At 39.5% G+C, this 25,051-nt stretch overlaps 1 long non-coding RNA gene and 1 other non-coding gene across 2 annotated transcripts in view; both read right to left on the reverse strand.

Moving 5' to 3' along the window:
• The window catches only part of LOC138821733 (uncharacterized), a 95,919-nt gene that overhangs the window by 26,023 nt on the left and 44,845 nt on the right, over positions 1-25,051 (reverse strand). The window lies entirely within an intron of this gene.
• LOC138821735 (U6 spliceosomal RNA) lies at positions 1,856-1,962 on the reverse strand. The gene has a single exon (XR_011370204.1). It is a non-coding gene; the product is annotated as a U6 spliceosomal RNA (small nuclear RNA).

Consider the following 25,051-nt stretch of genomic DNA (forward strand, 5'->3'; position numbering starts at 1 on the left):
TGACCTCTTCCATTTGTGCCAGTTGCCTAGATAACGCAAGTACTGGGTACAAAATTTGCTGCGAGGAGGGTGGAGTCTGCTTGCCATCTAGGAGCAGACCTTACACTTTCCAAAGCTTGTGTGTCTAATTTCCCTTAGTTTCTTTTTTAAAAAATTTTATTGTGAAAATACTGTACAGAGGAGTTAAAATTACATTGGCAAGGCAATTAGTACATTTCTTATCAAGCATTGCTGCTACCTCCTTTGTTTCCCCTTCCCATCCTTCTACCTTCCCTACCCTGCCAAAGTTGGAAAGTTCGTTTTTCAACATAAGGATTTGTCCAACTCTTGTTGTAATAGGTCCACCTATATCAGTATTTAAATGGTTTGTTTTTGCCCTTCCACTCCACAAATTATAAAAACATCAAATACAATGAAAGCAGGGATTATACCGTGGGGGACAGACATACAAAGCAACAAAGAAATCATGTTATAAATATGTTAAATACAATTGCAAGAAAGAAAAAAAACATTTGACTACTTATCTTGGGGTTCATTTCATCTAGCATCAACTTATCTGACCTTTTCTTCTTGTCTCAGACATAAACTAGTAGTTCATAAACTGACAAATAAATGTAAGGAAGCCAACAAAAAAAATCAGTTCCTCTCATCTGATGATGCCTCTACAACAATGAGGAAAGAGTTCATCCTGCTAAGGAACTATGATAGGATATCAAAAAGAGAATTCATTCTTCTAGGTCTTCCCTATTTTTTCAATGTAACTTAAATGATGTAAAACACAATATACCGCTCATCAGTTTTGCACATTTTTATATGGACTTCACCTCAGTCTACAACATTCCTTCATTATTCTATTCCTGATATTTTTACACTACCAAGACATAAGAACATTTTCATACAATTTTTATTATAAAAAAAACTGTACAGAGGTGTCACATTTATGGGAGCAAATAATGAGTACATTTCTTAACAAGCATTGTTCCCTCTTCCCACCATCCCTTCCCTCCCACCTCCACAAATACGCTCCCCTCCCCCCTCCCCCTGACTAAATTGTAAAGTTCATTTTTCAACAGAGTGTCTTGTGCATCTCATTGTTACAATGAGTTAACCTGTATCCCTATTTAACCATTTTGTATTTCCCTTCCCCTCACCAAATTAGAGAAACATATACACAGGATGTAGGTGTACCAACTTCAAATACAATGAAAACAGGGGTTATAGGGTGGGGGAGGAACATATACAGAAAGAAAAAAAATCACATTGCACATCATAAGTACGTTAGAAACAATAACAAGAAAGAAAAAACATACTTGTGTCCCTGTCTTAGGGTTCATTTCCCTTAATATCATCTTATCTGCTCATATGCACATAGCTTTTGACTTATTCTGCTTATCTCAGACATATATTAGTTATTGAAAATAAGAGAAACCACGGGACCTATGTTTCTTTGGACTTGGCTTACTTCACTTAATAAATTTTTTTCCAAGACTTTCCAATTCCTAACAAATTGGGTGATACTATTCTTTCTGATGGAGGCATAGCATTCCATTGTTTATATACACCCACATTTTCTTGATCCATTCATCTACTGAGGGGCATCAGGGTTGGCTCTATATCAGCTATTGTAAATAATGCTGCAGTAAACATAGCTGTGCTGGTAGTTTTAGTATGGTCTTGTTTGTGATCATTCGGGTAAATGCCCATAAGTGGGATTGCTGGGTCATAGGAAAGCTTCATATGGAGTCTTTTGAAGAGCCTCCATACTGCTTTCCAAAGTGCTTGAACAAGTTTACACACACACCAAGAATGCAGTAGAGTTCCCTGTGGACAGATGCTCTCCATCATCTGTTGTTGCAAAAATATGGAACATTTCACTAATTTGCATGTCAACCTTGCTCAGGGGCCATGCTAATCTTCTCTGTATTGTTCCAATTTTAGCGTATTTGCTGCCTAATTGAGCACAGAACATTTTTTATATATAAAGTGTAATTTATTTTCTTAAACTAGACAATTCAAAAAAAAGTAAGTTCAAAAGAATTCTTGTGAAATTTTAGAAGCATGTATTTCTTTTTTTTTTTTTTTTGTTAGCAATACAACAAACTGTTAGTACCATGCATTTCTTACATAAGCACACATTTAAGAATAAAGTCAAGACTGGCATGTCAAAAACAAAATAATTCCAGATATTTGTTGTTCAAGAGATGTGTAGGAGGAGGAATTCAATTGTTCTATACAAGGCACCTGTCATAATGAACACTGCAGCAAGTGTTAAGGTTGTTAAAAGTTTTAAATTTTAAATGTATTTAATTTTGGGAATTTGCATATATATGCCAAAATTAGGACTGTTTGGCAGGTCATAAACTTTTCTATAAAGTATTTAAGGTTTATGGTATTTTAGCGTATTTGCTGCCTAATTGAGCACAGAACATTTTTTATATATAAAGTGTAATTTATTTTCTTAAACTAGACAATTCAAAAAAAAGTAAGTTCAAAAGAATTCTTGTGAAATTTTAGAAGCATGTATTTCTTTTTTTTTTTTTGTTAGCAATACAACAAACTGTTAGTACCATGCATTTCTTACATAAGCACACATTTAAGAATAAAGTCAAGACTGGCATGTCAAAAACAAAATAATTCCAGGTATTTGTTGTTCAAGAGATGTGTAGGAGGAGGAATTCAATTGTTCTATACAAGGCACCTGTCATAATGAACACTGCAGCAAGTGTTAAGGTTGTTAAAAGTTTTAAATTTTAAATGTATTTAATTTTGGGAATTTGCATATATATGCCAAAATTAGGACTGTTTGGCAGGTCATAAACTTTTCTATAAAGTATTTAAGGTTTATGGTAGCAGACATATGGTACTAATTATGTACATTTCAGAGTTTATAGAAACATTACCAATAAGAAGTTGCAAAGTCTTTGCGTAAAGAAGCAGAGTGAAGAGTTAAGACTTTGTTAACTATATAGTTTCTGTTTAATTTTTAGGGCTTCCTTACTTTACATGTTAGTGAGGAACAAATGATGATATAAGCCATATACAAATGATGAGATGAGCCATAAAAAGTAATCTTAGTGAGTAATTTTAAAGACTACTCATAGCCTATAAAACTCTTTTTAAGGGGCTGGGAAGGTGGCTCAGTGGTAAAGCGCTTGTCTTGCATGCTTGAGACCCTGGGTTCGATTCCTCAACACCCATAAACAAAAAACAAGCTGGAAGTGGTGATGTGGCTCAAGTGGTAGAGTGCTAGCCGTGAGCTGAAGAGCTGAGGTGCAGCACCCAGGCTCAGAGTCCAGGGCCACGACCGGATCCAAAATAAAAACCAAAACAAAATCCTCTTTTTAAACATCATAATCTTAGCCAGTTTTAAATGTACAGGAATATGAGAAAGTAGTAAAATCTAATATGTAGAACACTGGTAATTGTTTGTTTTTTTATTTGATTAATCATTAATATTTAATTGTCCGTTTTCTTTATTTGTTGCATTGTTTTCCTTTTTGTAATATAATACAACTTTTTATAAGTCGTCCTCAGGAGGTACTTTGAGAAGCTTACTGGGATGGCCAAAGCATTTTTTATAGGTGCATGTGAGTTTACAAAGAAGAAAATTAAGACAAATTATTTATTAAAAAAATTATCAAGTACAGTCTGAATTAGAAGGGATGATAAAGGTCCACACCCAAAATCTTAGCCTTCGTCTGAAGCTGCGGTATTACAGAGTTGAGACCACAAAAGTGAGAGACTGTTTTTGTGTTTTTTGTTTTTGTCAGTCTTGAGGCTTGAACTCTGGGCCAGAGCGCTCTCCCTGCACTCTTCAGCTCAAGGCTGGCACGCTATCCCTTGAGCCACAGCACCACTTCTGGTTTTCTAGTGGTTTATTAGAGATAAGATTCTCACGGACTTTCCTGCCTGGGCTGGCTTTCAACCGGGATCCTCAGAACTCAGCCTCCTGCATAGCTACGGTTACAGTCCTGAGCCACCAGCACCCAGCATTGTTTTGTTGATTTTTATTTTGTTGGTCATGGGGCTTGAACTCTGGGTCCTGGGTGCTGTCCCTCAGCTCAAGGCTAGCGCTACCATTTGAGCCTTCGTCTTTTTCTACTTCTGTAGTGCTGAGGAATCAAACCCAGGGCCCCATGCATGCAAGGCAAGCACTCTCCCATTGAGCCACCTTCCCAGCTCCAGAAAGACTGTGCTTTAAAAAATCATCTAAACAATATTTGCTTTCTGCTTTGGGTTATATAATGAAATATATGAATATCTTTTTATATTTTTGTGAATTGTCATACTTCTAAATTTATGCTAACTTGAGCCACTTTATCCTTTTCAAAGTCATGAAATATCTCTGAGAGTGTTCTTCTGGGAAGATTATATTTGCACTTATAATTTCTTCTGAGTCATTTTTATTTTTTTATTGTGAAAAAACTGTACAGAGGGATTACAATTACATGGGCAAGATAATGAGTATATTTCTTATCAAGCATTGTAGCCTCCTCCTTTATTTCCCCTTCCCATCCATTCCAAGCCTCCCCCCCACCCAATCCTCCCCCCACCACCCACCAAAGTTGTAAAGTTCGTTTTCGACATGACAACTTGTACTTCTTATTGTTGCAACGGGTCCACCTGTATCCTTATTTAAACGACTTGTTTTTCCCCTTCCCTTCCACAAATTATAACAACATCAAATACAGTGAAAGCAGGGGTTATAATGTGGGAGAGAGACATACAAAGCAACAAGGAAATAATCATATAAATGCGTTAGAAACAAATGAATGAAAGAAAAAAACATTTAAATACGTATCTTAGGGTTCATTTTCCTAACATCACCTTATCTGACCTTTTCTGCTTGACTCATACATATACTAACTATTGCAAATGAGGGAAACCATGGGACCTATGTTACTTTGGGCTTGGCTTACTTCACTTAATATAATTTTTTCGAAGTCTTTCCAGGCCCATATCAAGCATTGAAATAGAAACAGCAATAAGAGACCTTCCATCTAAGAAAAGTCCAGGACCAGATGGTTTTGCAGCGGAATTCTACAAGGCCATCAAAGCAGAGCTCACACCAATACTCCTCCAACTCTTCAATGAAATTGAAAGAGAAAGTTCACTACTGAACACATTCTATGAAGCCATCATAATCCTCATCCTAAAACCAGGCAGGGAATCATCATTTTTATTTTTTATCAAAATCATTTTATATGTTATATTGATGGGTTATCATACATCAGATACCTTCAAATGTACATGAAGAGTCTAAAGATAGCAGTATGAATATTCTCATACAGCTCTTGTTTATCTGTTATGTACTTTCAGTATTATTGTACTTCTCTCTTTCACCCTTTTTCATTCATGGTCTTTCTCTTTCAGGCTCCATGTCTGCTACTTAGAATTTCAGCTGGTCTATTATCCCTCAGGATCCACTGGTTTTGTGGGAACATGATAGGGACCAACAGTTTCCCTTGCAGTTTTTAACAATTATAAGATTGACGTGATATTATTCTTTGCCATTCTAAATGGCAAAACAACAGATCTAGGAATTCCTTTTCACTTTTCTTCTGTTATAAATTTTATCTCATAGGAATCATTGGGATAGGTAAGATATTTTGACTTGAGACCTAAAAGTTCTTTTTCTTTTACAAATAACCTTTGTCTTTGATTATCAGTAAGTAACTACATGTAATGAAAACAAAACTATCCTATTGTAAGCAGACCGAAGTTGTTCACAGGGATGAAAAACAAGGTAATGGGGCAAGTGAGAACAAAGGATACCCATCATAGAGCACAGCTCCTCAGAGCAGTTTAACATGTACACTTTGTGAGAATGACAATGTGCTGGGAACTATTGATTAAATCACTGAACACTGATTTATATATATGTACATATATTTGCATATGTATATTTATTTATATATGCATATATGTATGTATATGCCCTTATATATGTACACATGTATGTTACTATACACACAAATTCACACATACATATACACATGTATACATGCACACATGGAGAAAGACACATATTTACAGCCAACACAAGTTTCATTAGTTGTTGACTATGCCTTAGATGGAATGCTTGGAACAAAATATGTTGAAAATATATTTGTCTCCATGAGTTCTTTTACCACTCCTCTTATCTCTTAAAACTGGTAGGTTTTGACAGATTCGACTTGCAAAATGCAGTACAAGTCACTTAGGAATCTCAGTAAGTAAAGAACATATGGTGTCTCCCAGCTCCCTACAGAATGCTTGCTCTTATAGACACTCTTAACAACCAAAGTAGCAGGAAAATATCCTTGTAAAGAATAAAGTTATACATCTCATTGTTGCAATAGGTCCACCTATATCCCTAGTTAAATGATTTTTTCCCTTCCCCTCCACAAATTATACCTACATCAATACAGTGAAAGCAGGGGTTATACCGTGGGGGAGGAACATGCAAAGCAACATAGAAATCATCTAATAAAAATGTTAAAAACAATTTCATGAAAGGCAAAAAAACATTTGAATACTTATCTTGGGCTTCATTCCCCTAACATCAAGTTATCTGACCTTTTCTGCTTGACTCAGACATATACTAGTTATTGCAAATAAGGAAAACCATGAGACCTATGTTTCTTTGGGCCTGGCTTACTTCACTTAATATAATTTTTTCCAAGGCTTACCATTTCCTAACAAATGGGGCAATGTCATCCTTTCTGATGGAGGCATAGAATTCCATTGTGTATATATACATTTTCTTGATCCATTCATCTATTGAGTGGCATCTGGGTTGGTTCCATATCTTAGCTGTAGTAAATAGGGGTGCAATAAACATAGTCGTGCTGGTAGCTTTAGTATGGTCTTGTTTGTGATCACGTGGGTAAATGCTCAAAGTCGGATTTCTGGGTCATAGGGGAGCTCTATGTGGAGTCTTTTGAGGAACCTCCATACTGCTTTCCAAAGTGGTTGAACAAGTTTACACTCCCACCAACAATGTAGAAAGGTTCACTTCTGTCCAAATCCCCTCCAGCATCTGTTGTTATTAGAGTTCTTTATTATAACCATTCTAACTGGTGTGAGGTGGAATTTCAATGTTGTTTTGTCGAAAAACGAACTTTACAACTTTGGTGGGTGGGGGGATGACCGGGTGTAGGGGGAAGATGGGAAGAGATGGGAAGAGGAAAGAAAGAGTAGCCAACAATGCTTGATAAGAAATGTACTCGTTATGTTGCCCATGTAATTGTAACTCCTCTGTACAGTATTCTCACAATAAAAAAAATAAAGTTATAAGGCGCTAAATAGCATCCTTCCTTGAGCTCTTTTCCAAAAGACAGCATCAATTCCTAAGCAGATGAGTGAGTCCTCAGAAGACTGGCCCTCAGACCAACATTTAACCAACCCATGTGAAAAGTCCTATGAGAGAAATGCTGACTGAGGTCTGGCTGATTTCCTGGCCAAGAAAATAAGAAAAGAAGAAAGTATTTTTAATGTATTAAAGTTTGAGAATAATTTGTAAACTGTCAATAATTGTGTAGAAAACAACTATACCAACTGACAAAAAATGATGTGCTCTTGGACTTGGTGAGTGATTTTACATGTGTCTACACAAGTAGAATCAGCATAAATCAAGCCAGTATTTCTTCATTTAAGATATGAGGAAAAGATACAGGTTGACCCATTGTAACAATGAGATGTACAAGACACTCTATCAAAGAGGGGGTGGAGGGATGAGTTGGGGAGGTGTGAAGAGAAGGGATGGTAGGGGCAAAACAAAGGAGAGGGTGCTCAATAAGATATATACTCATGCTGGGCGCAGGTGGCTCAGGCCTCTAATCCTAGCTACTCAGGATGCTGAGATCTGAGGATCTCGATTTAAAGCCAGACCGGGAAGGAATTCCAAGAAATTCCAGCTTTTTTCTTTTTGCTTATGTGGTGCTGAGGAATCGAACCCAGGGCCTCATGCATGCAAGGCAAGCACTCTACCACTGAGCCACCTTCCCAGCCCCTGAGAAATTCTTATCTCCAATAAACCACCCAAAGACAGGAAGTGGCACTGTAGGTCAAGTGGTAGAGTGCTAGCCTTGAGCTGAAGAGCTGAGGACAGCGTTCAGGCCCAGAGTTCAAGCCTCATGAACGACAATAGAGAAAAAAAATAAAATGTACTCATTACCTTACTTATGTATCTGTATCCCCTCCATACAGTATTTTTACAATAAAAATATATATTAAAAAGATACAATGAAAACTTCTGTACTTATAGGAAGTTGTATTTGTCACTCAATATCAGTAAGGTATTGGTTTTAGGACCACAGGCATATTAAACTTTGGATACTCAAATTCTCTACGTGAACACAGTATATTATTTACATTAGAATCTGCCCACAAACTAGTGCAGAGTAATTGCTATGAAAATTTTTACTACATTCTATATTTGTAATGAAAAATAAAAGTATATGCACTATCAACAGATACAATTTTTTCAGATAATTTTTGTCCACATTTTGTGGATGGAATTGGGAGAGCAATTTTGAAAAGCACAAATTTCATCACCAAGACCGGTCTGCAAAACAAGGAGCTAATACAGCATCACTGAATAGTATGGAACGCCAAGGAGAAGTACTTGAATTGAGACAGTATCAGAAAGTGTAAGCACACAAGGACTTTTTAGAAATGCAGCTGCTAGATTTCTCATGGAGAGCTTTCATAACACTTTGTGAAACACAAGTCAGAACCTTACTGAAGTGTAGATAGTTTTCCCTCAAATTTCTCTCATGCTCGGTCATTATCAATCAACATATAGCTAATCATGAATAATCCTCTAATAACAAAATATTGATGGAGTATTTATATGCAGAAAACCTGGGAAGGCTAACTTTTTTCAATTAGGACAGTTGTATTCTATGATCCAGCAGAGAGGAAACTAGGTAAGCATCCATTTACAGTCTTCTGAATAATTCTGCTTCTGACAACATCAGTTATTTATCCATACCTGTGCCGGAGTGAGAGGCTTTTAAAAGACTTTAATGATTTTAAATTTAAATTTAAATGTGGAATGAAATTAGTTCCAATAGTGCATTACATTAAGATATTTAGAAACAACTGAGAAACCTAGAGATCTATAAGATTTTTTTGGAAGTGAAGGGATATTGGAATTTGGTTCTTTATATTTTAAGCAATTTGCAAAAAGAATTGGCAAATAAAATTTACATTTGCAGCAGACTTGACACTTATTAAATTTTGTATTGAAAAGAGCGCAGCCTCAACAATATATTAATGCTATCCTCTTATTTATCTTTAAAGGTTTATGCTTCTGGTCTCTTAATATTAAAACAAAACTTTTTTTTAATCTTTAGCTAGTAGTCCAAAAGGGTTTTGCTTCATCATGTCAGTGTTGAATAGAGTGTATTTATGTATGTACGTATGTTGAATAGAGTGTATGTTCATTTCAATGTACAATACATCTGGATCATTGTCAAACTTTCCACTTTTCTTCCTTCCCTTACGCCAACCCAACCTGTTTTCTACTTATATTCTCACATATATACTGAAGTATGCCCTGACAGGGACTCCAGCTGGTACAGCTTCTTTCCTGGCTTTGCCTTTGTTTTAGGGATTTTAGAGAAAAAAACCCTCTAAACAAGGTTAACTCGACCTTCCAACCAGCCCATTTCTTGCAATGGAAAGAATGCCTCTATGCTCCTCTCCCCTTAACAACCTTACCCACCTTGATTGTTCAGTTAAGGACTGACCCATAAAACAGATAGGTTGTAATCTGGCTCCAGCTGGTGACACCACATGCTTTATGATAAACCCTGCCTTTTGCACATGCTTACAGTAAACTCCACCTATTAGCCAACTGTGTGTGGTCTGGTATGGCCGTACAATCCTTTGTGTGTGTTACGATCCCATTGGTCACCTGCGCGTGACAAGGCTTGACCTCATGGATTTTGTCTTTAAAAAACAAAGAATGGGGGCTGCTCCAGGTTGTAGTATCAGCTCCCGAGCCTGTGCTGAGGCCCTGGCTGGTCAGTGTAGGAACCTCAATAAAGTTGATTCCTTATAAACATCTTTGTTGCAGTGGAATCTGTCACTCCAGAAGATTAGGTGGGCTTGCCTGCCCTGAGTAGGGGGTCTTCCTACTACATTTAATGAGGGCTTGTCCAGGATAGAGCTCTTAGCCACTCCAACCTGAGGGGGATTGAAGTCCCTGGCTGGTAGGACAGTGTGTGAGCACTTGGCTGTTGGAGAGAAGTTCCGAGAAAAGCCTCGAGGTAAGCGGGGTCGACCTAGGTAGAGAAGGCGCCAGAGTGAGGCCAAAAGTAGGGTGAGGCTGGACGCAGCAGAGTCCCCTATGGCTGAGGAAGTCCAGGGACACCTCGACCCCTCAATTCTACCTGTCCTAGCAGTCCTAGTTGGACGGGAGCTTGCTTAAATATTTGTCAATTATGAAACTGCCACTGACCACCTGCAAGTGGCTCCAGTTAGATCTCAGCCTCAGGCCTTGCTCAGGGGGTCTGAGCATAGGGGAGAACTTGTCAGTCTTAGGGACCACTGCTAAGGACATTTTTTCCTTGCCTGAAGATGACTGGGAATTCTTCTCCACCTTGGAATGCCCCTAGGTCAACTTTTGCAAGAATCTAAAAGAAAAATCCTCCAGAGGTGAGTGGAGGGGGGTGGGGTTAGAGTCCTCTTTTTAGTGAATGGTGGTGAGATGTTGTCCCATTCACTGAGAATTGATTTTGTTTTTGTGGCCACTTGTCTGCCTTGTTTACTTCAGTGTGTTTTCTGTTCTATGTTTTCTGAGGTAGGGAAGTTCTGGGTGAGCATGATAGGCTCATTCAGCAGACTCTGCATTCAGCTTGCTGAGTGAGAAGAGGGCAGAATTCTGGTAGGGATGTACTGGGGACCCGTTAGTCCCCAACTCATCCTTTGGTTGTTGTCTACTTTTGTTTTAAAATTGGGACCAGTTTTAAGTGTGGATCCTTCGTTTTTGTGTTTATTTGTGTTTTTGTTATTATTTGAAGAAGAATGGCCAATAGACACATGGAGAAATGCTCTAGCCATAAAATAAATGCAAATCAAAATAACATTGAGATACCACCTCACCCCAGTTAGAATGGCTATAATCAAGAACTCTAATAACAACTGATGCTGGAGGAGATGTGGCCAAAAGGGAACCCTACTGTATTGTTGGTGGGAGTATAAACTTGTTCAATCACTTTGGAAAATTGTATGGAGTTTCCTCAAAAGACTGCACATAGATCTCCCCTATGACCCAGAAATCCCACTTTTGGGCATTTACCCAAATGAACACAAACAACACCATACTAAATCTACCAGCACTACTGTTTATTACAGCATTATTTACCATGGCTAAGATATGGAACCAACCCAGATGCCCCTCAGTAGATAAATGGATCAAGAAAATGTGATACACACACACACAATACACATATATGTATATATATATATATATATATATATATATATATATATATATATATATATACATATATACATATATAATGGAATTCTATACCTCCATCAGAAAGAATGGCATTGCCCCATTTTTTAAGAAATGGAAAGACAAAAAAAATATAATAAGTGAAGTATGCCAGACCCAAAGAAACATAGGCCTTACGGTTTCCCTAGTTATTTGCAATAACTAGTATATGTCTGGGACACGTAGAAAAGGTCAAAAGCTATATACATATTACCAGTTAAGATGACATTAAGCAAAATGAACCCCAAGATAGGGACATAAGTAATTTTTTTCTTTCTTTCTATTTTTTTCTAATATATTTATAAGGTACCTTGTGATGTTTTTTGTTGTTTTGTATGTCCATTCCCCACTGTAGAACCCCTGTTTTTACTGTGTTTAATGCTGGTATAATTTCAGAATGGGAAGGGAAAAACAAAATGTTTAAATAGGAATATAGGTTGACCCATTGCAACAATTAGATGTAGAAGACACTATGTTGAAATATGAACTTTACAATTTCAGCAGGGGGGTTGTGGGGTGAGATGGAGGGGAGTTGGACGAGGAGTTGTGAGTGTAGTTGTTGAAGTAGGAGGGAAAGATGGTAGGGGGAAAAAAGGAGGAGGCAACAATTATTGATAAGAAATGTACTCATTACCTTGCTCATGTAACTGTAACCCCTTTGTACAGTATTTTCACAATAAAACTTATTAAAATAATAAAAAAAAGAACGGCTTTTGCAGAACTCTGCCAGGTGTTTCAATAAATCATCATTCCTCAGTTGACTGGGGACTGATGATAAACTGACTCTGGGCTCTTCTCCTTGTGATTCTCTCTTCTATTCATCTTTTCTCTCTTTTCCTCTCCTGAAGTAGCACGTGACATTCTATGTTTCATCTTTTGATTTCTGTCCTTATAAAATGATAAACATTGGATTATGCTACACCCCAATGGGCAGTATAAATCCTGGCTGTAGCTCATAAATTTGTAGTGGAGACAGACACACCAGCCAATTACACTAATGCAATGTGAGGTTTTTGTTTATTCTTGCCAAATTTTGATGTTTCTGTTTATTAAATCTTTTTCAGGTATTTAGTTGATTCTGGTATAGGTCTATTGGATTAGAAAGATATGGACCTTGCAGTTCTGAATGGTACAAAGGTAGTCACAGGCCTGTGAGGGTGTTGTTCAATGTGCCTTTACACAGGGAGCTGTGTGCTAACATTCATGGACTAGGAGAGAGTGCACTTCATGTGAGAAGCATCTTGTGGACAGAAGACTCACAGCACAAGAGTGAAAGTCACTCTGGAGAGTCCATGTGCAGGTAAATTATTAGAGAACCATGGAGAAACAAGAAACCACAGCTTAGGGCTGGGAATTTGCTTTCCCAGACCCTATTCTGTGATTAATAAATGTGTCAAAGCAATTCTCACACAAGTAAGTGAAATATTTGCATAAAATTTCCAGCCAGAAGAAAGCCACAAATAACATCAAACCAAATGTGCACAAAAAATGTCCAGACAAATTGCAAGTCAAAAACTTCTTCAGCAGGTTGCAGGGCTCACATCTATAATCCTAGCTATTCAAGGGACTGAGATCTGTGGATCTTAGTTCAAAATCAACACAAGCAGGATAGTTGGTAAGACTCTTATCTCCAATAAACTACTCAGAAAAAAAAACAGAAGTGGCACTTTGGCTTAAGTGGTAGAGTGCTAATCTTGAACAAAAAGAGCTCGGGAACAGTGCCCAGACCCAGAGCTCAAGCCCCATGCCTTACAAAAAACAGAAAAGAAAAAATCCCCACAACTATTCCATTGAATTTCTCATTGAGGTGAGACACTGGAACAATGAAATACTTCGAGATTTAAACAAAGGCATGCACCTTCCAGGAGAAATGGGGATTGAACACCTACTTACCAAATGTGAGACTTGCCAGATACCATTACGAAAAATTGTGTCAAGACTTGTAAATAAATGGGCAAATACAGAATGTAAGCAAGCAGGGGAGCACAGGGGAACATGAAGATCCTGAAGCTTGCACTAAGTGAGGAATTTATACTTGTTTGCTTCCTGTCACTCTGGTGTCAGCAAGTGACAGAGGTCAGTGCATGCTGACAGAGTTGTGACTCCAGGCTTAGATCCTTCTCCAGAAAACTTTTCTTTTTGTGGGGCTTGAACTCTGGGCCTGAACACTGTCCTTCAGCTCTTCAGCTCAAGGCACAAAAACATGTACAAGAGAAGAAAGTTAGGAAGTTAGGAAGTTGGAAAGAGGGAAGGAAAACTCTCAAAAGAAGATCAATCACCTAAACAAAGGAGGAGGCTGCAATGCTTGGTAAAAAATGTATGCATTATCCTGCCCATGTAATTGTAGCCCCTCTGTACAGTATGTTCTCAAATAAAATAAAATAAAATTAAAAAAAAAGAAGATCAATCATACAGTACCTTAGAATGCTCATACAAAATAATTGCGGCAGAAGTGGGGAAGATCGCGACGGGGCAGTAGGGAAACGCCACAGCTCTCTCCAACCAAAAAGAGAGTTCAAGTTCCAACGCTTAATCTCCCCAAGAGACCGACAACAACAAAAAGATGAACACTCAGAGAAAAACCAGAGGCAGAGAATAACAAAAAAAGAAAGAGAGGAAAAGAAGAATTTCAGAACAGAGAAAAGCAAAGACTCCTCCCAAAACCTTTACTGGCCGCGCAGCAGTGTGCCAAGCCGCCAGCCAGCCTGCCCGGCGGGGGCTGCCGGAGCCCGAGACACACAGGGGGCCACTTGCAGATCACCAGGTACTGGTTTGCAGAACAGCGGATCGCCAGGAACAGAGAGTCTCCGGGAGTCTCCACGAGGATCCCACCCCCACCCCTCACTCTCCACCGGAGCAGAGAGGCTCCATCCCACCAAAGCCGCTCGGCACCAGCAGTGCGACAAAGGGACCTGTCGACAGACCACCTGCCCGATCACAATCGCAACGACCTGGCGGGGCCGCCCGGGCCCCAGAGGCACCGCGAAGAAGCTGCCTGAGCATGGACACTTTTGACCCGACAGCTTCGACAGAGGCAGAGACAGAAAAGAATCACACAGAGCCACCACCACCCAACCCAGCCTGCAACCACCCCAACTGAACTCGGATTGCAACAACAACTGACGACGTACACCACACAGAAACAACCAGCTCCAGGGTGAGTATCCCACAGGGGAAGTGTATCCCTCAAGGGAGACCAGAGCTGGAGGGAATCCCCAGACCCTGACCTAGACTCCCTACCCCAACACCCAGACCACAGGACCCACTAAAACTGGGAACTATTTGAGAGCTCCACCAGCCCATGGAGCACACTCAGCTGGCCAGGCTAGAGCAAGAGTGCCCTGGAAGGGAACTTAAATGCCCAAGCCAGGAACAGGGCCCCTGGGTCAAGACTACCAACAGTAGAAGAAATTTGAACTGTGTCCCCCAGGCTGTATAACCTAGGTGGTATACACATCAGCACAGGCCTAACAAGTGCGCTCCAGGCTGCATAACCTAGGTGGTATACACATCAGCACAGGGCTAACGAGCATGCTCCAGGCTGGGGCCGGAACCAGGCCCCGGGATCCGGCGCCTGAACAACACGACCAACTCCTCCCAACTGAAGTAAAAAGCTGAGCATATGCCTCAACAGAGGGGAGAAAACCAGGAAACAACACTCCCCGGGAAGCACGCCTGTGACAACAAAAGACCTTGAGGCCCAGGACAAGAGAAGCCCAAACCCCACCAAAACTCCACCCATATACCCTAGACTGGGAATTGGGCAACACAGGCTGCGAGCACCTAATAGTAAGCAGGAGGTCAGACTGTTAAGGTGGCTCAGCAATAGAGTGATAGTCTTGGATGTATGAGGCCCTGGATCTGATTCCTCAGCATCACAAAAGCAAAAAGGGTCAGAAGTGGTGCTGTGGCTCAAATGGGAGGGTGCCAGCCTTGAGCTGAAGAGCTGAGGGACAGCACCCAAACCTAGAGTTCAAGCCCACAACCTGCCCAAAACAAACAAACAAAAACGCATCAGGAGCCCATAGCAGACTCCAGTATTTGGGAGAGTGCATCCAGAGCATCTGTTCTTCACAAGAGCACCCGTAGGAGCAAACACAAGCAGTGTAGGCTGCTCAACCCTTCCAAAGGCGGGAACTGCCAGCAATCTACAGCGGAGAGCTGAGAATCCTAAGTAAGTCAGAATAGCAGCTGGAAATAGGCTCCCAACAGAACCCAGATCAGGCATAGACTCTCTCTACCAATACAGAATCAGCAACCAAGCAAAGACAGACACACCAAAACAAAATTGAAGAGTAGTCTCCTGAACCTCCATGCGAAAATCACAGAGAAATATCACAAGGTTTACCACCACCCAGGACAGCAAGCTAACCTCAAATGCCAGCAGCCACGCAGGGGAGAGCCCCAGTGGGAGCAAAGCATGAATGGAAGACAAAAGCTACATCCAAGGGTTGCTGGAGGCAATGACTCAAGAAATAAAGCGAGAAATTGATCAGAAATTGAAAGAGCACATGGATGAACTAACAAAAGAGATACAGGGTATCAAACAAGAGATGCATGCAAAAATAGAAGCTGCACAAACCTCAGTAAGAAGTGAGATAAACGCCAAATTAGAGGTAATGCATACCTCATTGAGAGGTGAGATCAGTACTCTGAGAACCAACATTGAATCCATAAAGGGATCCATTTCCTCCATGCAAACCACAATCGAATGAACAGAGTGAATGAAATGGAAGGTAGAGTGTCAGATACAGAAGACAGAATACACCAAATGGACCAAAGAGTGACAGATATGGCAAAATCACTCAAATTAAACCAAAGGGAAATTCAAGAGCAAGCAGATAATGCTAAAACATTTAACCTTCGCATAATCAGAGTGGACGAAGGTGAGGAATCCCAGAGCAAGGGAATGCAACACCTATTTAACAAGATAATCAATGAAAATTTTCCCCACCTCAAAAACGACCATCTTAACTACATCACAAAAACTTATCGAACACCCAACAAGCAAGACCCCAGGAGAAACACTTCTAGACACATTATAGTAAAAATGATAGATCTGAATAATAAGGAAACAATCCTGCATGCAGCAAAAATGAAGAAGGAGCTATACTACAACGGGAAAAAAGTTAGAATCACTGCAGATCTCTCCACACAAACAATGAATGCAAGAAAAGCCTGGGAAAGCACCATACGAGCCCTGAGAGCCAATAACTGCCAACCCAGACTAATATACCCGGCAAAGCTAGCATTCACATTCGATGGAGAACTGAAAATTTTAATAGCAAAGAAAAACTAAATGAATACATAAACATTAAGCCAGCATTACAAAGAATTCTAAGAGGGGGGATACAACCTGAAGAAAGCAACCAGGAACTGGGGCCTGCCCCAAACAGGCGTTACTCAAAGTCTAACTGAGCAAGCACAGGAGGAAAGGAAAGAAGAAAAACGTAGGAAAACGGAATGGCAGGGACAACAATGCATCTCTCTATACTTTCTCTTAATATAAATGGGCTGAATTCGCCAATTAAAAGAAAACGAACTGAGGACTGGATCAGAAAACAAGACCCATCCATCTGTTGCCTTCAGGAGACCCACCTCTCAGCCAAACATACAAACTCAGAGTGAAAGGGTGGAAAAGGATCTACCAATCAAACGCCCCCAGTAAGAAAGCAGGTGTAGCTATCCTGATATCTGACAAAATAAACTTTTCATTAAAATCAGTACAGAAAGACAAGGACGGACACTACATATTAATAAAGGGAACAATCCAAGAGGAGGATATAACCATCATCAACTTATATGCCCCAAATTTTGGTGCACCCAGATATGTCAAAAAAATGCTCTCAAACTTACAGAATAAAATAGATCCCAATACAATAATACTAGGAGACTTTAACACACCACTCTCACCAAAGGACAGGTCTACCAACCAGAGGATTGGCAAAGAAGCTACCGAATTAAGAGAGGCCATACTCCAAGCGGAATTAACTGACATCTACCGAGTAGTTCACCCTAAAACAACACAGTACACATTCTTTTCAGCAGCACACGGAACTTTCTCCAAAATAGACCATATCATAGTTCATGCAAGGAACTTAAGCAAATACAAAGGGATCGACATAATCCCCTGTATCCTATCTGACCACAGTGGAATCAAGCTAGCTCTCAATAACAAAGCATACCGCAGAAATTTCTCTAATACATGGAAATTGAACAGCACACTCCTTAACAATGCCTGGATAACAGAAGAGATCAGAGAAGAAATAAAGTATTTCCTACAACTCAATGAAAATGAAAACACCTCACAAAGAAACTTGTGGGACACAGCAAAAGCAGTCCTGAGGGGCAAATTTATTGCCCTCAGTGCCCACATCAAGAGAATGGAGACAGACCAAGTAAATAATCTCATGTTGCAATTAAAACAGCTAGAAAAACAAGAAAAAATGGGACCTAAAGCTACTAGACGAAGCCAGATAACCAAATTAAAAGCAGAGATTAACAATTAGAAAATCAGAAAACCATAACCAAAATAAACCAAACAAAAAGCTGGTTCTTTCAAAAAATAAACAAAATTGATGGCCCATTGGCTAGATTAATTAAAAAAAGAAGAGAGGAAACCCATATTAATAGGATTAGGGATGCCACGGGAAACATCACAACACATACCCAAGATATCCAAACAATTCTAACAGACTACTTTCAAAAGCTATACTCTCTAAAGGAAGAAAATTGGGCGGAAATGGATGCATTTTTAGAGAAATACAAGTTGCCCAAACTGAGCAAAGAAGAAGTTAACCAATTAAATAAGCCAATATCCTATAATGAGATACAGGAAGCTATCAAAAGTCTTCCAACAAAAAAAAGCCCAGGACCAGATGGATTCACAGCAGAATTCTATAAGACTTTTAAAGAAGAACTAATACCCATACTCCTCAAGCTCTTCAGAGAAACAGAGAAGGAGGGAGCTATCCCAAACTCATTCTACGAAGCCAATATCACACTCATCCCCAAACCAGGCAAAGACCCAACCAAAAAGGAGAATTACAGGCCAATCTCCTTGATGAACACAGATGCAAAGATCCTTAACAAGATTTTAGCTAACAGAATCCAGAAACACATAAACAAAATAATTCACTATGACCAGGTAGGCTTCATCCCAGAGACACAGGGATGGTTTAACATATGTAAGTCAAGAAATGTAATCCAACATATCAACAAGAATCATGTCAAGAATCACATGATTATCGCCACAGATGCAGAAAAGGCCTTTGACAAAATTCAACATTCATTCATGCTAAAAGCTCTGGAGAAAATAGGAATAGAAGGAACATTTCTAAAAACAATAAAAGCCATTTATGACAGACCAATAGCCAATATTATACTTAATGGGGAAAAGCTACAACCAATTCTCCTAAAATCAGGAACAAGGCAAGGGTGTCCACTGTCTCCACTCCTCTTCAATATAGTCCTAGAACCCTTAGCCAGGGCAATAAGGCAAGAAAAAGACATTAAAGGGATCTGCATAGGGAAAGAGGAAGTTAAACTATCACTTTTTGCAGACGACATGATACTATACCTCCACGATCTCAAAAACTCTATCCCCAAACTCTTAGAAATCATAAATCACTTTGGCAAAATAGCAGGATACAAAATAAACCCACAAAAATCAGTTGCCTTCTTATACACTGATAATGTACAGGAAGAGAGGGAAATAAAGGGAGCAACCCCATTCACAATAACCTCCCCAAAAATAAAATATTTAGGAATTAACCTAACCAAAGATGTAAAAGAACTATTTAATGAGAACAATAAAAAGTTAAAGAAAGAAATTGCAGAAGACACTAGGAAATGGAAAGACCTCCCATGCTCCTGGATAGGGCGACTTAATATAGTAAAGATGGTAATACTTCCAAAACTAATATTCAAATTCAATGCAATTCATATTAAAATCCCAATGACGTACATCACTGAAATACAGAAAACAGTCCAAAAATTCATATGGAACAACAAAAGACCTAGAATAGCCAAAACAATTCTAGGGGATAAAGACAATATTGGAGGGCTATCCATGCCGAACTTCAAACTCTACTACAGAGCTATAATAACAAAGACAGCATGGTACTGGCACAAAAACAGACCTGAAGACCAATGGAACAGAATCAAAGATCCAGAAATAAATCCACAGGCCTACACCCAGCTGATATTCGACAAAGGAGCCAAAGACATACAATGGAAGAAACACAGCCTCTTCAACCGTTGGTGCTGGGAAAACTGGGCAGCCACATGCAGAAATCTAAAAGTGGACCCCAGCCTATCACCATGCACCAACATCAACTCAAAATGTATTAAAGACCTTAACATTAAACCTGAATCTCTGAAAGTACTGCAGGACAGAGTAGGAGATACACTTGAACTAATAGGCACAGGAAGGAACTTCCTGAACAGAGTCGCAGGGTCACAACAAGTTGGAGAGAGACTAGACAAATGGGACTACCTTAAAATAAAAAGCTTCTGCACAGATAAAGCTATCGCAACCAAGCTAGAAAGACAACCAACTAATTGGGAAAAAATATTTACCAGCAATATATCAGACAAGGGGTTAACATCCTGTATATACAGGGAACTCAAGAAACTAATCCCTCCCAAACCAAACAAACCAATTACTAAATGGGCAAGGGAACTAAAGAGGGACTTCTCAATTGAAGAAATAAAAATGGCAAAGAAACACATGAGGAAATGTTCATCGTCCCTGGTGGTGAAGGAAATGCAAATAAAGACAACCCTGAGATACCACCTTACCCCAGTCAGAATGTCCCACATCCACAAATCAGCCAACGACAAATGCTGGAGGGGATGTGGAGAACAAGGAACGCTATTGCACTGCTGGTGGGAATGTACACTTATACAACCACTTTGGAAAGCAGTCTGGAGGGTCCTTAGAAAGCTAAAGATTGACCTCCCTTATGACCCAGTCATACCACTTCTAGGCATCTACCCTGAACAACAGGAACCAATATACAAGGACACGTGCACCTCCATGTTTATTGCAGCATTGTTCGCAATAGCTAGGATATGGAAACAACCTAGATGCCCCACCACAGATGAATGGATCCAAAAATTGTGGTATCTATACACAATGGAATAATATGCAGCCATTAGAAATGACAAAATAATGGCATTTGCAGGGAAATGGATGGAGCTAGAAGGAATCATGTTGAGTGAGGTAAGCCAAAAATGAAGAGACAAACAGTACATGGTCTCCCTGATAAGTGGATGCTAAATCCAAAATGTTAGGTGATATGACAAAACTAACAGGACTTAAGAAACAAAGAACTCCCACTCATCTGGTTGAACCACTACCAAATATCCCCATGCTGCTGATCACATATATGGTATATAACATGTGAGCACCGTTATATATTACAGACTGTGATAGACAATTTGCTCCAGGAAAGTTAGAATGAACTAGTGACTTTAAATGAGCATCATTATTCCACAATACTGTGAATTTCCGGAAATTATGTAATCACTTAATCACAATCAAAAAAAAAAAAAAAAGAACCTCGGGGAAGGGAGGAAGGGAGGGGATAGTAGGGGGAAAACAATGGAGGGGGTAACAATGTTCAAGAGGAAGTGTACTCATTACCTCACTCATGTAACTGTAACCCTCTGTATAGTATCTTTACAATAAAAAAATAAAAAAAAGAAAAAAATTAATTGCAAAAATAGCAGGATACATCACCAAGAGCCGTAAAAAAGTCCTCTCTGTTAATAATTTATTAGTCTGTAATTGCACAGATTGTGTTTTCAAATAATCCGCTTTTCAAATATAATGCAGCCACAGAGGGCCATGACTTCATTTTTTTAAGACTAAAACGTCTCATTCCTGTATAATGTCCCATTCATAAATGAGTGGAATCAAAGTCTCTAGTGCCCCTGACGATGAGGCCCTCCCTTGCCAACCACTGGGAAAAATAAATACTACAAAATTCAGTAGGAAGCCACCTTGTTTGGCCAGCTTCACTCTTCCTAGCTCTAAATTTCCCAGGATTTTCCATTTCATGAATCTCGTATTTTCTCCCATAAGCCCAGCCAAGATGGTTACACTTTCTCAATTCTCTTTGCTCACATCCTTATAAAAACAAGTCATTTAAGGATACAGGTGGACCCGTTGCAACAATGAGAAGTACAAGTTTTCATGTTGAAAACGAACTTTATAATTTTGGTGGGAGGGAGGATTGGGTGGGGGGCAGAGGGAGACTGGGAAGGGATGTGAAGGGTAAACAAAGGAGGAGGCTGCAAGGCTTGATAAGAAATGTACTCATTATCTTGCCCATGTAATTGTAACTCCTCTGCACAGTGTGTTCACAATAAAAAAAAAATGATTTTTAGCATAGGTTTCCCTGAAGTATCTACATCATAGGAAATCTATGTGTGTGTTTGTGTGTGTGTGTGTGTGTGTGTGAGAGAGAGAGAGAGAGAGAGAGAGAGAGAGAGAGAGAGAGAGAGAGAGAGAGAGAGAGAGAGAGAGAGAGAGAGAGAGAGAGAGAGAGAGAGAGAGAGAGAGAGAGAGAGAGAGAGAGCACCATTCCAGCATTAAAAATCAGTCATACATCCTGGGTGCCAAAGGCTCATACCTGTACTCCTAGCTAATCAGGAGGCTGAGATGTGAGGGCCACAGTAAGAAGCCAGCCCAGGCAAGCAAGTCCATGAGGCTCTCCAATAAACTACTCAGAGAAGGCCAGAAGTGGCACTATGGATTAGGTGGTAGAATGCTAGCCTTGAACACAAAGAAACTCAGGGACAGTGCCCAGGCCCTGAGTTCAAACCCCACAACTTGCAAAATATGTCATACAAAAGTCAAACAAATTCAGTAGTCATACAAATTCACTGAACACTATGTTGAAAATGAACTATACAATTTGTTGGTGAGATGGGAGAGAAAAACAGAGAAAGTAAGGGAAGGGGAGATATTGTCCAAAAAATGTATCCATTATCTGACTTATACATCTGTAACTTTTCTGTACATCACCATTATAATGATAATTTTAAAAAGGCATAGACCTAAAGATATAGAACTTATGTCTCAGTTAAATAGAATCAATAACTTCTGGCATCAATGAGAACATATAAAATCCATATTACAGTTTCACAAACTGTTTTTTTAATGGGGGAGAGCCAGACTCCTTGTAGAAATGACTAGGTCTAGGGCTGGGACAACACACACACACACACACACACACACACACACACACACACACACACACACACACACACGATCTTAGCAAAATAATAGAAAACTCCAGGAAGTCAGTGGGACACAGGACCCAATATGCAGACTTGCTACTGACGAATAGACAGAATTTTCTAGTGATAAATAAAAAAGACAGCAATGTCAGGTTATAACCCACAGCATATCCAATACATAGGTAAAAATACAGAGAAATAAGTAATGGCATAGGTAAGTAATGAGGGAGAAAAACATATCTACATATAGAAGAATCCCTCCTAGCTCTGCACCTTGAGTAGTGGGATTACAGTTATGCCCCACCACGCCAACTCCCTGGGTTCATGATACAATGGATTCTGAAAATAAGTATTGCTGTGACTTTTTTACCCAACACACAAACTCAATCAAATTGTAACAAGAATATTTGATAAATTCTAATTGAGGGCAGTGCTATAAAACCCATGACAAATATGCCTCCGAACTGTCAAAGTTACCAAAAGCAAGGAAAGTCTAGGAGACTGTCAAATAAAGAAAGCACGATGCTGAACATAATGTAGTCACCTAGATGGGTGCTGGAGTGGAAAAGAATCAAAGAAAATGTGAAGTATGGAACTTAGTTAATTAATAAAATAGGTTTTCAGCATTCTGGTTCTTCAGCCAAAGACACAGAAGCATTTTCTAACTAAAAACATTTCAAGATACTGTGATATAAATCACCAAGATGGCATGTGTGTGTGTTTTGTACTAACATCGTTAGGTGAGACAGCCCAAGAGTGCACTGTTAACTTGGAGGGAGATTCAGACACTCACCCTCTTCCAGAAAGCTTCAAAAATCATTTCTCAAGTGATTTGCCTTTGCACTTCTGTGCTTTATTACCTTTTAGTGCAAAGTACCTTTCAAAGTTTGAACATTACATTTCTTAATAGTTTCTGCACATTGAGATATTTATTTCACCCAAAGTGAGCAAGCTAATTACTCCCTGTTCCAGCAATGCTATGGCTAGTGCAGAAACATTAATGCAGGCAACAATGTGCAGGAGACAGCAGGAAAGATTAACTGACAATCTTCAGTTGGAACAACAAACATGTTTGCATATACATCTATAAATATGCATATATAATGACATGTATGTGAAAACACAGGAATATATAACCGAACCACAATCATGGTGATGCATTCACTCACATGGTAGGTATGTGAGCATAATAATAATTTATACACACAAACGCATATAAATACTGACACACAACCATGTATGAACCATGAATGAGCCACACATATACAAATTCATACTCTCACACAATGTATACATAGTCCTATGGGTCATGTGTGCATCACTTGTGTCATGTAGGTCTGAAACAGACAAGCCTTGAAGATACTTTGTCAATGTACTAAGCTTGAGTTACTGTATGATTTCACTCACATATGGTAACTAGCATTGAAAAATTCTTAGAAAGTGAAATGGTAACTGTCAAGGGCTGGGGAAAGGGCAGGAGGTATCATTATTTAGTGAATTTTGATTTTCTGTTTAGGGGTAGAGGAGAAGATGGGAAGGGAGGAGAGAGGGAGAAGAAGAAAAAGAAGGGAACAGTAAAGAAAGGTAGCGGAAGGAAGAGAAAGAAAAGGTCAGGGCAGCACAGGGCAGGGGAGGGAAGGGAAGCAGAAAGCCAACATCTGGGAAGTCCACTGGCGTGGATCCCTAGCCTTTCTTCATGGAACATACCAAGTTCCAGACTCCAGAGGAAAGTAAGCTTCCTCATGGCCACATTCTTTGGACATTCAATTAAAAACATGGTGAGCTATGCTACAAGCAAATGACTACTAGGAAGACATAGTTCCCTGGAGAATTGGACAAAGCTCTTCCAAGATCCAGGATCCCAGATTATAGCCAATGCTGAGCCTGCAGTAGGCCTGCTTTGTTAGCTCTTCCTTGCTGGCAGCAGCCTTGCTAAAAGGCTCCACTATTTCTCTGAAGCTCACTTCATACCAGAGAGAGGTGTGATCTATAGATTTGGTCGGCAGAAGGGTAATGCTTGGTGCATCCTGTAGAGGTGGGACCTCGATGGACTGTTAACCATCAGTTCACCTGCACACACCTTGCCAATCACAGGTGGCATAAGTACAAAAATATCTACAAGCAAAGGTAATGTTGAAGGGGATAATGCTGTATAACCTGATGAGTATCCCTGCTAGTAATTAATCAGAAATTTATGTTGTAATTAAGGCCCAAACTGACTTGAATAAGCAATCATTACATTATTACATGAAAAATCATTACATTAGACACAATGAAAAACCGCTTCCAGATCATTTGCCTAATTGAGAA

The sequence above is a fragment of the Dipodomys merriami genome, unplaced genomic scaffold (assembly GCF_024711535.1).
Source record: "Dipodomys merriami isolate MVZ:Mamm:240054 unplaced genomic scaffold, mDipMer1.0.p SCAF_932, whole genome shotgun sequence".
In the NCBI taxonomy this organism is placed as follows: Eukaryota; Metazoa; Chordata; class Mammalia; order Rodentia; family Heteromyidae; genus Dipodomys; species Dipodomys merriami.